The sequence below is a fragment of the Budorcas taxicolor genome, chromosome 17 (genome assembly GCF_023091745.1).
Source record: "Budorcas taxicolor isolate Tak-1 chromosome 17, Takin1.1, whole genome shotgun sequence".
Lineage (NCBI taxonomy): Eukaryota > Metazoa > Chordata > Mammalia > Artiodactyla > Bovidae > Budorcas > Budorcas taxicolor.
Window position 1 is genome coordinate 63557449 of NC_068926.1, and position 13677 is coordinate 63571125.

At 56.9% G+C, this 13677-nt stretch overlaps 1 protein-coding gene across 1 annotated transcript in view; it reads left to right on the forward strand.

The window, feature by feature from the left end:
• Positions 1-1662: 1662 nt before the first annotated feature.
• The window catches only part of TRPV4 (transient receptor potential cation channel subfamily V member 4), a 38130-nt gene continuing 26115 nt past the window's right edge, over positions 1663-13677 (forward strand). The window contains exon 1 of the mRNA XM_052654718.1: positions 1663-1785. The gene's annotated coding sequence lies outside the window, so the exon portion shown is untranslated. The remainder of the gene's footprint in view (positions 1786-13677) is intronic.

Genomic DNA, 13677 nt, shown 5'->3' on the forward strand with positions numbered 1-13677 from the left:
TTACCATCTGAGCCTCCAGGGAAGCCCCCAGCATCCTCCTACTGAATTATCCTTTTTTTTTTTTTTTTTTAATATTTGCTTATTTATCTGGCTGTGGCATGTGGGATCTAGTTCCCTGACCAAGGACTGAACCCGGCTCCCCTGCATTGGGAACGCAGAGGCTTAGCTCCTGGACTGCTAGGGAAGCCCCTCTTTTTCTTTCTTTTAAGAAGAGGCTTTCTCCAGAAATGGGCTCCAGACTAGATATGCCCAGAACTCCTCTGCGTCCCGCCCTGACCCACGCCCAGCTGGAAGGCCCCAAACAGAAGGGCTTTTCCTCCTCAACGAGGTATAAGGGGCCGTCTGTTTACATTCCTTACTGCCAGATAACTGCCTGTCTGCTCTGTTTAAGATTCTGGAAGCCCAGAGGAGAGAGTCCTCTCTCTCAAATCATCATGGACAGAGCTTTGGAGAGGCCACAATTCCTTCCAAGCCCGTCTCCCATCCGTAAAACGGGCACACCAATTCCCGCCGCATAGCCTGGGGGGAGGAAGGCTTAATTGACACCCTCCACCCCCATCCCCACCTCTTGCTCAGTGAATTCTTTATCAAGGTTTCTCTTTTGGTAATTGTTTCAGACTGGCAGTTTGCATTTTATTTTATTTTTTGTTTGTTTTGGCTGCGAGGCATGCAGGATTTTAGTCCCCTGACCAGGGGCTTCCCACGTAGCACTAGTGGTAAAGAACCCGCCTGCCAATGCGGGAGACGTAAGAGACTCGGGTTTGATCCTGGGTTGGGAGGCTCCCTTGGAGAAGTAAATGGCTACCCACTCCAGTATTCTTGTCTGGAGAATTCCATGGACAGAGGAGCTGGTCAGGCTACAGTCCACAGGGTCTCAAAGAGTCGTGTGACTGAAGCACGTATGCCTGACCAGGGACCGAACCCGTGCCCCTGCAGTGGAAGCACAGGGTCTTAACCACTGGACCACCAGGGACGTCCTCGGCCGCTGGTTTGAACGCAGCACTTCCATTAAGGTTCTCCAACAATTCTCAAATTCCACTTTCTGGCTGCTGAACCAGCGCACCCTGGCAGCTATTTCTGCTTGCAAGCTGTTGAGGAAGGAGCCACCCCACCGTCTTCCCAATGTGGGAGTCAGCTCAGTTTAGAGAAAAGAATAACAATAAAAAGGGTTAAGGCTGTTCTTTGGCCACTGCATGGACCTGGTGCCCTCAGCCTCTTCACTGTGATGTGAGGGGAAACTGAGGCAGAGTAGGGACTGGCTGCTCAACTGGTGAGTCACAGAGCCAGGGTTTGGGCTCCGGGAGTCTGGCTGGAGGAGTCGAGCCAGTCCTGGCAGAAGTGAGCTGCCTGTCCATGAAGGTATTCAAGTGTCTGGGGTAGAAGTGAGACTGCGCGGTGGGGCTCACCTTCTCCATAAAAGAACACTTGTTGGTGGCCTACTCAGTGCCAGGGTCTGTGCTAGGCGCTGGGTAAAGAGGTGAAGTTCAAAGGCGCTCGCACTGGTTTAGTCCTGGATGGTACTGTCTGTAACACAGGTGCCTCCGCCGCTGGACGTCTGGAGCTACCCGAAGGCCAGGCCGGGACCTAGCGCACACTGTCTCTGAACTGACTGCCGAATGGGCGGAAGCGTGGAGGAATCGGTGACAAGCCCATTACCAGATGGCGAAGCAGTCCCGGGCTGACGAATTCAGGAGCCGGTGGTCTCAGGATTCCAGCCAGAGGCTCCCCCACGCCCCCCACGAAGCGCCTGCCCCTGTACCTGGGGTGATGACGCCCGTTTTCCAGGTGAGGAAACTGAGGACCTGCCTCCACCTCCACCCCCCCCCCACCCCCCGCCCGCCCGCCCGCCCGCCCGCCGCCGCCCTTCCCACAGGGGCGCGGGTCCCGGGCGCTGGGTAGGCTCGGCGCCTCCCCTCCGGGGCGGGCGACGTGGGCGGGGTGCAGCCCGGGGGCGGCGCTCGGTGGAACCTGAGCCCGGGGAGGAGGGACGCGGCGGCTCCGGGCGGGCGCAGGGCTGGCTGTCGGGATTCAGGAAGCGCCGAGCTCCCGGCCGCCGGCGCCCGCCGAGCCCTCTCGGAGGTGAGTGGGGTCTGGGCCTTCGGGGCGGGGACCCTCGGGAGGGTCGGCACAGCCAAGGACCTCTCGCGCCCCTGGGTACGTTTTGGAGGCTGCGGAGTGCCAGTCTGGGGCGCGGGATCCGTGGGGGTCCCTTGGGCCGGGCACCACCTCTCTGGGCTTCCCTTTCCCTACCTGCGAAGTGGGCGCTAACCTCGGCTCCCGGCTCGCGGGAATGCAGGCCTGAGGGAGGGAGGTACCGGCTCCCCCGGAGATCCAAGCCCAGGAACCAAACACAGGAGGCCCTGCAGACCACCTCGCGGTCACCTCCTTTTTGGTGGGCTTGGAAGAGGGAGTTAGGTGCCTAGGGGTTTGCCTTCAATCTCCGGGAAGGGTTGGGAGTCTGCAGCTTCCAAAGATCACTTCTTCCTTACTGAGCCCCAGACGGAGAGCTCTTCTCGCAGGAGGCAGGAAGATCTCTAATCTCCCCTCCAGCTCTGCCGGGACACCCTGGGAGGTCTCTGAGAACTGGGAGAGACCGCCTACCCTCCCACATGCCTGGCGGTTTCCAACCGTGGACTCCCCTGCCTGGCGCAGCACCAGCCGGTTTCCTCCATCCACTCTCCCCATTTTGCAGAAGAGGAAACTGAGGCCCAGGTCAGGGATATAGCCAAGTGGAACTTAAAGCCAGGGCTGTCCAGCTCCAACATCCTCCCTACATGGAGCCCAGGGGCTGTCGTGGAAGTTGCCAAGGAGGGGGTGGACTTATGGCTGCCGAGTGTCTAGAACCAAGGACTTCTGCTGGGGGGTGGAGGTAGGGCGTGATCTCGGACACTGAGACCCCTCTGGAGGGTTTGAGCTTTGCCCCTTTATCATAGGGGCAAGGATGGGGTCACTGGGTGAGGAGGTGGCCTCTTAAGAGAGGTCAGGTATGAGGGTCAAGCCCGGATCGTCTGTGAGGTTAAAAGTGGGGCCTGTGTGGGTGTGAACCCTCCCTTGGCCACCTGCTACTGTGTGATCTCGGGCTACTTTAGCTGTCTAAGGGACAGACAGCTCATCTATAAAGTGGGGGTGGGCTGAGGGCGCCCCTGGGCTGAAGCGAGGACAGCCGACCTGTGAGGGGCCCCACACTGCCTGGAGCCCAGCCTAAGGGTATGATGTTTGCACTGGTGGCTGTTGCCCCCAACATCTTCTTAACGGAGGGGGTGAAATGTGAAGTGTGAAAGTCATTCAATTGTGCCTGACTCTTTGGGACCCTATAGACTGTAGCTCGCCAGTCTCCTCTGTCCATGGAATTCTCCAGGCTGGAATACTGGAGTGGGTAGCCATTCCCTTCTCCAGGGGATCTTCCCAACCCAGGGATCAAACCCAGGTCTCCCGCATCACAGGCAGATTCTTTACCAGTTGAGCCACCACGGAAGCCCAATGGAGGGGGTGAAAAAAGGTAATTGGCCATTTCCACATTTATCTAGATCATTCTGTTTGAACAGTGGTAGGAGCCAGAAAGGCGGGGGACCCCTTTCCCCACTTTTATTGGTAAACCGTAGCGGGGAGGGGCTCCTAAGACAACAAATGACAGTCCTGGGCCAGTCAGGTTCACACTTGTATTAATAGAAGCAGGGTGGGGTCATTTCCAAGTGGAGTTTCCCCAGGTTTAGAGAATGGGCGCCTGAGGAAGAAGTGTGTGAGAGACTAGTGAAGACGCCTCAAATCCCCCAAGCGAAATCCAGACCAGACGCCTTCTATCCAGGCTGGGGCTGTGGACTCCCCTCCCACCTCATCAGCTGTGCCGGTGTGAGCTGGGCCTCAGCCATTTCCTCCTCTGTCCATCAAAACCCTCTTGCAAAGCTGCCCGGGCCAGCCCTCGACTGGGCACTGAGGCATCGGACCCCCACCTAGCCCCAGCCCGGGTCGGGGGGGCGCGGTGAACTGGGTGGTCCAAGAGAGCCGGTGGGATGGGAGGGAGAGCTGCCTCCTCCCCCTCAGCTGCCTCCCTGACCCTGGCGTTGCCCTCAGGCAACACCCACACCAGCCCCAAGAGCACCCAGCCAGGGAGCGTGTGTGCCCCGGATGGCTGGGGCTCAGGGGAGCGTGCTGTGGGTGGGATTGTGACGATCAGGTACCCGGAAGGGCTTGATCACGGTGGCCTTGGAGGCTCACCTGAAGGAGTAAATGCAGATGCTGGGGGCAAGGGTATTCAGGTAAAGATCTGACTTCTCCTTGTCACCAGCTGGTGAAACTAGCAGAGCTGAGACGTCCCGTTTGTCTGGAGTGTGACACGAACAGGAAGGACAAGGGATCAGACAGGCAGAGGGCTGGGTCAGACCCAGAAGCCCTGCAAGTCCAGCCTGGGAGGGCCACGCCGGATGTGTGGTCTAGAAAGGCCCGAGGAGTCGGGGCTGGGTGGGGAGGCCGGTCCCCAGGCGGAGAAGTCATCCAGCCAGAGGTGTGAGGCCCCAGGTAGGGGCTGGCACGCCTGGTAGGCGGCTGGAAGATGTGGGAGGGAAAGCACTATGCAAGACTTGATCTCAGGGCACCCGGCACGTGGTGCGCAATTAACCCCACTTGCACGGTTGAGTGCCCGAACACAGCGTTTTGAGAGGGCCAGAGTCCTTTGAGGTCCTTCGTGTGTCCCTGGGAGGGAGGGGGCCACATGGAGAGTGGCGGCTCTATACCTCCCAGGCCCCTCAACCTGCTGTGTGCCTCAGTTTCCCCCATTCGACTCTAGGAAAAACATTCCAGGCCCCTCCCCAGTTCACGGGGGAACCCAAGGACCAGCTCCTCCTGACTCACGAAGGATCTGGGGAGCCAAGGGAACATTTCCTGCCAGCAGGCCCTCTGGAATGCCCCGTGTTGCCAGGTCGGGGCGGAATTCACCTGTTAAAGATTAATTCAGAGCTCTCAAGATGCCTGTGGTCCTGGGACCCGCAGCTGCCGCTCTGAACTCTGGGTGCAAGGTTCTGTCTGGCTTCAGCCAAGCATAGGCTGTGTTAGCGGTCATTATGATGATTGTGAGCATTTACTGAGCACTTACTGTGTGCCAGACAGTGAGCCCAAGACTAAGTACATTTGGATGTGAAGCTACGATGGTGCCCATTTTTGAGAGGGAGAAATTGAGGTCAGGATGGTAAAGTTGCTGGCCCACCTGGGAAGGGCCAGAACTAAGATCTGAACTCCATTTATCTGACTCTAAATCAGTGCCTAGGAATTTCCTTGGTGGTCTAGTGGCTGAGACTCCACATTCCCAATGCAGGGAGCCCAGGTTCGATTCCTGGTCAGGGAACTAGATCACGCATGCCGCCACTAAGACACAGTTCAGCCAAATCAATAAAAGTAGATACATATAAAATCCATGTCCCTTAACTTCCAAGGTGGCCTGTCCCCATTTGTCTAGATCTGGGGTCACAGGAAGACAGTCTGCAGTTTAGAGGTAAGAACCTGAATTGTTTAGACAGGCCCAGACTTAACTCCTATGCCTGCTGCCTTCTCCCCAGGGGAGGTCAGGCATGTCACCACATCTTTGAGTCTCAGTTTCCTCATCTGTCAAATGGGACTGTCAGTCCCCTCTCTGCAAGGACAGTCCAGAGCACACGGAGGGGGTTCCGAGCACTGTCTGCTTCCTCATCCTGTCCCCCAGACTGTTCCAGGGCACATTTTCCTCCAGCTCATCCCTCCGAGAGCCCCTCTGTGCCAGGAAGGCGGGAGGAAGGAAGCAGGGGCAAAGCTGGACTTGCACCTGGACAAGAGACGCTGCCTTTGCGGCTCGGAAATACTTCCAGGCCTGACTGAGCGCCAGGGGCCGTCAAAGTTTCCTACTTTCCTGACTTAGTGCTTACGCAAGGGCTGGTTCACATCCCAAGTCTCAGGCAGTTCCCTCACTCTTGGGACCTCAGTTTTCTCACCTGTAAAAGGGGTGATGACTGTGCAGGCTTTGTGGGGGTGGTTGTGGACAGTCTCCAGAGCAGCACAGACTGTTCAGCGTGTAACCAGTGTCTATTGCCTGACGATCTATTGCCTTGATGGGGTTGCAGCATCACCCCCACTGGAGTTGGGCAGGGCAGGAATGCTGAGTCCCATTTTACAGTAGAGGAAACCGTGGCTCAGAGAGAGGAGCAATTTGCCTAGGGATGCCTCGCCGGCTTATGGAAGAGCTGGACCTGAAAGCTAGGTCCCAGTGACCCCTAGGGTCCCTGAAAAGCCCAGTGGCTGGCCCAACTTCCTTCCCAGAAAGCCACTGGGACTGTCCGCTCTTGGAGTCTGACCCACTTCCGTTCACATCCCAGCTTGGCCACTTGCTGCTGTGTGACTTCAGGAAGTGGCTTAACCTCTCTGTTCCTGGGGCTGCCACCCCCAGGGTTTGCAGGAGGTCACAGCAAACCAGTTGAGGGGATTTGGATCCTTCTGGCTGCCCACTCCTGCCTTGGCCTGGGCTCCCCCTGCCTCAGGTGCCCTGGAGTTCCCTTGACCTGTCACCCTGGCTGAGCAGGAATGAGGAAGGGAGGCCAGGCCTTCGCTTTCACTGTGACTCTGATTTCCTTCCCACGTCTGAGCCCCGTCCTGGTCATCGGCTTCCCCCTTCTGCCCTTCTGGCTGTGTGACCTCAGGCCGGTCACGCCATCTCTCTGAGCTTGTTTCCTCATCAGTGGCAGTCACAGACGGCACACCAGGGGCATCGGAGGCCCTCACAGGTCTGCTCCAGATGAGATCAGAGGGCGGGAAGGGCTCGGGAAGGAGGTGGTGGTGTGGGGGCAGACAGGAGAGCCATTGACCAAATGGGAGTGAGCTTATTTTTCTTTGGGTGGTGAGTAACGGCCATCCCTCCTGCCCCCTCTCTGCCCACCCGCGGCACAAAGAGCTCCTCAGTCTCACCGGACGCCAGTTTTTCCCCGAGGGTGGAGTGGCCTGGCTTCCACCCGACTGACCAGGAAAGCTGACCACCTTCTGGGACGGCTCGACAAGGGTGTGTATGGAGCAGGCACTTCCAGTGCATGTCGCCGATGGGCCCCCCCAGGTTCAGGGGAAACCCTGGTGGCCAAAAGGCCCACAGATCTCGGACAGGGACCAGCTGGCCTGGTTCACTCCTGTCTCTGTGCCCTCTGACAGAGAGGAGGGACTCAGGAATACCTGTGGACAGAGCAGACGGATGAAGCAACGAAGGACCGAGTGATTCAACAGTCAGCCAGGTGAGGGCATCAGGAAGACCCGCCTGCTCAGATTCAGACAGGGACTCGGGCAAGAGTCCTGGCCTGCCCGAGCCTCAGTCTCCTCATCTGCAAAATGGACACATAGTAGCTGTTTCCGTCACGGGAGGATGTTGAACATTGTAGGTCAGAGAGCCCAGCACGCAGCAGGTGCTCATTATGTTATCTGTTCAAGGATGGGAAGGAGGGGTTGTCCAGCTGGTTAGTTAGGCAGAGGTGCAGCTGTGAAGGGCTGTCTGTCCTGTGGAGAAGGACTTAGCTGCGATTCCTTTCATTTATATCTTTGCGTTCATCCATTTGGTCATTCATTCGGCAAGTATGTCTTGGGCAGCTGCAATGTGCCAGGCCCTGTTCTAGGCCCTGGGAACTCTTGTGACTGTAACAGAAGAGGCCCCCGCCCTCCTGGAGCTGGCGTCCAAGTTCCCAATATCTAGGACAGTGTTTTATGAGCCTCCCTCTTGACACCCACAGTCCCAGGCAACCCAGCGGTGGGTGCTGTGATTAGCTCCCTCTTAGAAGTGAGGGTCTTCCCTGCTGGTCCAGAGGCTAAGACTGTGCCCTTCCAATGCAGGGGGTCATGGGTTCGATCCCTGGTTGGGGAACTAAGATTCCCACATGCTGTGCCGTGCAGCCAAAAAAAAAAAAAAAAATAGAAATAAGGAAACTGAGGCTCAGAAAGGTGACATAATCTGCCTGGGGTCACACAGCTACTAAGCGGCAAAGGCACAGTGGAAACTACAAGTCTGTTCTGGCCCACCCCAAGACTTCCAAGGGGCATGGCATTTAGAAAGGTGACCCCAAGGAGAGGGCTTCATACACCCTAAAGGCATGAACTCAAATGGGCTTAAAACCAGGTGGTTGGAATCCCAACCACATTCCCCTCCTGTTGAGTTGTGACCTCAGCTGGGTCTCCTGGTCTGTCCAAGCCTCAGTTTGCTCATCTGTGAAATGGGGCTGAGAGGTCAGTGCAAGCGTGCTTAGCACACGATAGGTGTTAGATAAGTGTCGGCCCCTCCCCTCCATTCTCCCCAGTCATAGTTTATTCCTTTGAGAATGGAAATGATAATAACTTCTAGAGTTATTTTTTGGATTAAAACAGAAGGTGTATATGACATGTACCAGAGGGGTGTGGGTATTGCTAACGTGGGCATTCAAGCAATTAGCCAGAGACACAGCCTCCTGTTGGCGTAGGCTGCAGGTGAGGCGGGCTGGGGCAGAAAGAGGATCTTGAACTGGTTTTCTGCTGCCTGGGGCACCCTTCCCTGGCTCCTGCCTTACCCATTCATTCCATGGTGTCTGCTCTCTTCTCTGACTTTTGCCCATGGGTGTGAGATGGAGGGGTGGGTGTTGGTCTGCATAGGTGGGTGTCCTGCCTCCTCGGGGCCTCAGTCTCCCAGCTAGGTAATGGGGGAGTGATGCAGAAGAGATGGAGACGAGGAGGGGAGAAAAGGCTTTCCGAAGGCGAGGTCTCCGAGCAGAATCACGTGTTTTGGCTTTGGACCTCGGATGTCTGGGTCCCAGCGCTGCCTTGGCCCTGCCCTCTCTGGTCTCTGTCTCCCTAGCTAGTAATTGAAGGAATATTAACAATGAAAAGGCAGCTGCCGTTGTTAACACTTGCCATGCACCAGGCACTGGCTTAAACTCGTAAATTATCAATTCAATACATTATCTTCCATGATCATTCAGTCCTCATAGCACCCTTTTGGTGTAAGAGCTATCATTTTATTTTTTCATTCAAAGCATGAACGTAGAGTCCAACCAGTAACTGTAAAGCAAATATGTGAGTTTATCCTTCCCACGTGGCAGTGATCATTTCCCCCATTTTACAGATGAGGAAGCTGAGGCCCAGAGAGAAGTGACTTGCTCCCGGCCGCCCTGTCAGGAAGTGGCAGGTGGGGAAGAGAACACGGGTGGGGTGGTTTCTAAGGCTGCAGAATCCTCCCTGTGGCTGTGACTGTCCTCCGGTAGAGGGGCTGGGCTAGAGAGAAGGGGCTTCCATCTTCCCAGGCTGGGTAGCATCGCGCTCTGAGCAGGGCTGAGTTAGAGGGATGGGAGGGGGTGCAGCCTTGGGAGAAGGCGCCAGAGCCTCCTGGGACAGGACCTTCCTGTCCTCGAGCACCGCCCCCCCCCCCCCTGCTGCGCACAGTCCCTGTGCTGCCCCTCACGACGTCTCCTTGTCACAGCAAGGAAACTGAGGCTGGGGAGGGGATGTGACTTTCCCGAGGTCATCAAGCTGCAAAGGGTTTCTGAGATGTAACTCACATGCAACTCACCCTTTCAATGTGTGCAGTTTGGTGGTTTTGTAGAATGTTCAGGGTTATAGAGACATCACCACTGTCTAACCCCAGTACATTTTCATCATCCCCAAAATGAACCCCATCCCCACTAGCAGTCACTGTCCCCCCGACTCCCCCCAGCTCCTGGCAGCCATCCCTCTGCTTCTTTTCTATGGATGTGCCTGTTCTGGACATTTCATGTACATGGAATCCTATCATACGTCACCTTCTGTCTTGCTCGGAGTGTGCTCTTAACCCATTCAGCCGCACCGCCTCCTGGTGCTTCCCACCCTGGGCCCGGGGACCTTGGAAGCGAATGGGCAGCCCTGAGAGCTCGGAGGGATCCTTGTGTGTCCTGTCGGAATCCCTCCTGCCAAGGACTTGCAGAATGACCGAGTGAGGTCATGGTCACATCAGCCTTGCCCTCTGTAGGGCCTGGTGAGTCACCCCGGCCCTGCCCCTTCTGGGTGGGGGGGACCCGACGGGACACTGGGGCTCTGTCCGCCCTGGACAAGCAACCACTGTGCAGCAGACAGGAAGCAGGCAGGGCCGAGACCTGCTGGGTAAATACAGGCTGGCTGGGGAAGGTGCCCTGCGTGGCGTGATGCCCCCTGCTGCTCCCACCCACTGGGCCGGGGGAGCCTCGGCAGCCTGGCCAGGGAGCCAAGCTCCCGGTGGCGGCTGCTCTGAGGTGGCTGCCAGTGTCCCAGGCTCTGGGCCCAACTGCTTGGCCCTCCCTGGCTGTCACACCTTCCTTGATCCTCAGTTTGTCTGTTTATCCGTCTTCTGATAAAGAGACTACAGTGACACTGATGATGCCGACAACAACCATCTTCTGCTGGGTGTGTACTCCTTGCCTTCCCTGGTAGCTCAGTGGGTAAAGAATCTACCTGTCCTGGGTCGGGAAGATCCTCTGGAGAAGGGATAGGCTACCCACTTCTGTATTCTTGGGCTTCCCTGGTGCCTCAGACGGTTCAAGAATCTGCCTGCAATGCAGGAGACCTGGGTTCGATCCCTCAGTGGGGAAGATCCCCTGGAGGAGGACACGGCAATCCACTCCGATATTCTTGCCTGGAGAATCCCCACGGACAGAGGAGCCTGGCAGGCTGCAGTCCGTGGGGTCACCAAGAGTCGGACGCAGCTGAGTGCAGCACGGCGCTTCCTGCCTGGTGCTAGGCTCAGTACTTTACACACTTTCTTATTTGACCCTCTCAACCATCCCAGGGCAGGCACTGCAGTCATCACCATTTACAGGTGAGAAAACAGAGGCACAGGAAGGCCGGGTGACTTACCCTGGGTCACACAGCTGGTGAGTGGGCAGTTTGCCTCTGGGGCCCGTGGTCCCCACCACCCACCCTGAACCACTCCCCCTCCACCCCCATCATCCATCCTTTTCTTCTCAAGTCCCCTGGTCCTGGTAAAGTATTCACAGAGGGGACTTCCCTGGCAGTCCAGTGGCCAGGACTCCACGCTTGCAGTGTGCAGGGGGTGGGTTTGATCCCTGGTCAGGGAACTAAGATCCCACATACCCCACGGTGTGGCCCAAATAAAAAAATAATGAAGTATCCACTAAAGGCGCAGGCCCTGGGGCCATACTGGACCTGGTTCCACATCTAAGGGGCTGGGCAGCCCTGTAAGAGTGACTCTACCTCTCTGAGCCTCCGTTTCCTTACCTGCCAGGTGGGGGGTGGATAGAGCTGGCGTTTTCCCTCTCAGCGCCAGCAAGCCTTGGGATCCGTCCTCCTAGGCCCTTCCCCACCCACGCCACCCCTCCAGGACTGATCTAGAACGATAGGCTAGCCAGGTTACTGCAGGAAGTGGGGGACCCCACAGATGGGGCAGAGAGCCACAGGATGGAGGGGAGTCTGTCTGGGAGCCCAGAACCTCCACCTGATCTGCCTGCCTCCCCCCACCTCCCGGTCCGCCCACCCGCTCACGCATCTTTTCTCTCCATTCCTGTCTTCTCCCGATGCCTCAGGCTGCCCTTTCCTTAGTGCCCCCTGCTGTTTCCCAGGACCTTGCTGTCTCCTCTGCTCTTTTATCTGTCCCACGTGTCAAGCCCTCCTCCTCGCCGCCGCTTCCTGGGCCCGTCAGGATCAATCAGTGCTGCTTCCTCCTGCCTGTCTTCTTCCAGAACTTCAGCGGACCTTGCCTGACTGTTTAAGCAAGCAGATATTTACTGATGCCTTGGCATAACGCTGAATGCCAGGGAGACAGCCAACACAGATAGTCCCTCCTTCATGGAGCTCACACTCTAGAGAAGAGAGAAAATGAATGAAAGGATGATATAAGTAAAGGTCAAAGTTTAATCATGAGAAGTGCCATAAAGGGAGGCCCAGTTTGCTGTAAGAGTGAGCACAAGGAGCTGGTTTAGAATGGGGTGGGGTGGGGTGGGGTGGGGTGGGGTAGGGTAGGGTAGGGTGAGGTGGGGAGGAAGGCCTCTCAGAGGAAGTGCTGGTTAAGATGACACCCAGAGAAAGGGAGGCAGTGGAGGAAGGCCAGCCCAGGCAAAGGCCCGGAGCGCCATCTGGTCCCCTCCTAGACTGAGTTCCCTGAGTTTCCACTCTTCTCTGCTTCCCCGGTGCCCTGCACACAGTTGGCACTCAGCAGATGCCTGTTGGCGTGCATCGGTCCCAGCTCCCTGGAATTCCTCCCCCTGGGGTGGAGCAGTCCCTGCACGCCTGAACTTGCCCCCAGATCTAAGCAGCTTTCCTCGCTCACGTAATCAGGAGGGTGGGATTTGACAAGGACGTGCCAGGGTTTCCATGAGATCAGGCAAAGCCGCGGGGTAACGGCGAGGGTGGGCCCCTTCTTCTGCCAGTAGAAGGATGCGGGGTATGGAGCCAGAGACCTCCAGCCCGCTCCTGCTGAACCTGGGATTGCCAGGGAGAAGGCAGCTGCCATTCATGTGGTCTTGCGGCTTGCTGTTCGTTGAGGGTTTACTCTGTGCCAGGTGCTTGACTCAATCCCTGTAATCCTCAGGGTGACCCAGTTAAGTCCCCCAGGGGCAGGTGAGGCCTGCGAGGCTCAGAGAGGCCAAGTGACTTGCTTAGGCTCACCTGGTTAATGAGCAGTAGGGTCTGGGCACCAACCTCGATCGGTCTGACGTCAATATGCATGTTCTTTCCCAGACCCACCAGCTCCCACCAGGTGCCCTCTCCTCGGTTGGGCCAGGGAGTGTGGGTTTAGCTGCCCTGACTGAGTCCCCAGGGCTATCCGAGCCAAATGCGTGAACTTCCGCCATGTTTCTGGAGAGTGTGGGGTCTGACCCGGGCAGAGAGGAAGACCTGGGGGGCCCTGGTCTCCTGATCTCCTCGCCCTGCACCCGTGAATTCACCGCTCCCAGGCCCTTCCTGTCTAACCAGCTCTTGTCCCCAGACATGCCTCAGCTTCTTGCTCTGTCTGGCTATTTGCTCTGTTTTCTCACCAGGTCAGCCCTAGGAGGGCAGGAGTTCTTTGTCTTGCTCACATCTGTGTCCCCAAGACCTGGCACACGATAGATGCTCAGGAAACATTTGTTGAGTAAATACACGGGTGAATGGCTTCCACTCCTGTTCTTTGGGCCCTGGGATTCAGACCCGTCCATCCGGCCACAATTACTATCTGTGTGTGGACTACCGCCTAGTATATATTATGATGTGTGTGTGTGTTAGTGACTCAGTTGTGTTCAACTCTTTGTGACCCCATGGACGGTAGCCCATCAAGCTCCTCTGTCCATGGGATTTCCCAGGCAAGAATGCTGGAGTGGGTTGCCATTCTCTTCTCCAGGGGATCTTCCCAACCCAGGGATTGAACCCAGGTCTCTTGCCTTGCAGGTGGATTCTTTACCATCTGGGACACCTGGGAAGCCTATATATGTGTGTGTGTGTGTGTATATGTATAGGGTTTGGATGCTTAAAAACATTTGAAATCCGCCACGTTAAATGAATGCAGTGGTCACACAGCCTGTGGGGACGTCCACACTTGGCGTAGATGTCCTTCGCTGAGCCCCCGATACGCTCCTGGTGCCAGCTGGGCGCTGCCCCCTGCAGAGGCATTCCCAGGGGCTCACAGTGGGCACACACATGTGTGTGAGCACAGGGGGAAGAGAGGAGGAAACATACACGATATTTACACGCAGAGAAGAGGCAGGAGGACTCTCAGCC